Consider the following 499-nt stretch of genomic DNA (forward strand, 5'->3'; position numbering starts at 1 on the left):
TATGAGCGAAATGAACAGATGAAATCGCTGCTTTCGAAGGTGGCACCCAGTCGGAGTTGTAACCGATTGTTGTAGTCAATGGCTTTTTCTTTCGCCTTTCGGAGAGTTGTGGTTTGAAACATTGGAACTGCATGTTGAAGTGTTCTTGCAGACAGGAGCAAAACGCTCACGCATTCTTGGCACGCAGCACAGAACACGAAAAACACATCAGGAGGTTTGTACTGGCCTAGCAAATGCTTTGCAGTCGAAGGAAGCAAAACTCACGTTCCTCGTGTGTTTAGTGAAGTCCAGAAATATGCTGGCCCCCGAATAGGGAACTGCTTATCACTTCCTCAATGCCAATCTGCGCAGCAGACGGCTCGGCAGAAGAAAGCGGCCGGCTTGGAAACCAGGCCAAATGTCATGCCAAGCCGGAGCACGAATGTGTCGTCGACACAGGGTTCGCGGGCCACAAGACGGAATGCTAGTGAAACTAAAAAATCACTTTTTCGAAAAACCG

The sequence above is a fragment of the Ornithodoros turicata genome, unplaced genomic scaffold, assembly GCF_037126465.1.
Source record: "Ornithodoros turicata isolate Travis unplaced genomic scaffold, ASM3712646v1 ctg00000887.1, whole genome shotgun sequence".
NCBI lineage: Eukaryota > Metazoa > Arthropoda > Arachnida > Ixodida > Argasidae > Ornithodoros > Ornithodoros turicata.